At 35.8% G+C, this 310-nt stretch overlaps 1 protein-coding gene across 1 annotated transcript in view; it reads right to left on the bottom strand.

The window, feature by feature from the left end:
* Window positions 1-310, bottom strand: part of LOC103735451 (protein THEMIS3-like) — a 65,492-nt gene that overhangs the window by 19,353 nt on the left and 45,829 nt on the right. The window lies entirely within an intron of this gene.

The following is a 310-nucleotide window of genomic DNA, read 5'->3' as shown; positions in this document are numbered from 1 at the left end:
ACAGACACACATCAAAAAGATCATCCACCATGATCAAGTTGGCTTTATCTCTGAGATGCAGGGATGGTTCAATATACATAAGTCAATAAACCTGATAAATCATATAAATGAGCTCAAAGATAAGAACCACATGGTCATCTCAAAAATGGAGAAAAGGCCTTTGAAAAAATTCAACATGCATTTATGTTCAAGGTCCTAGAGAGAATTGGACTGGAGGGAACATACCTCAACATAATTAAAGCCATATATAACAAACCCACAGGCAACATCATTCTAAATGGAGAAAAACTGGAAGCATTCCCATTGAAAT

Source organism: Nannospalax galili, unplaced genomic scaffold, assembly GCF_000622305.1.
Source record: "Nannospalax galili isolate Female #2095 unplaced genomic scaffold, S.galili_v1.0 scaffold155, whole genome shotgun sequence".
Classification (NCBI taxonomy): Eukaryota; Metazoa; Chordata; class Mammalia; order Rodentia; family Spalacidae; genus Nannospalax; species Nannospalax galili.
The sequence above is the reverse complement of the archived record's forward strand: the minus strand, read 5'-3'. Positions and strand labels throughout refer to the sequence as shown.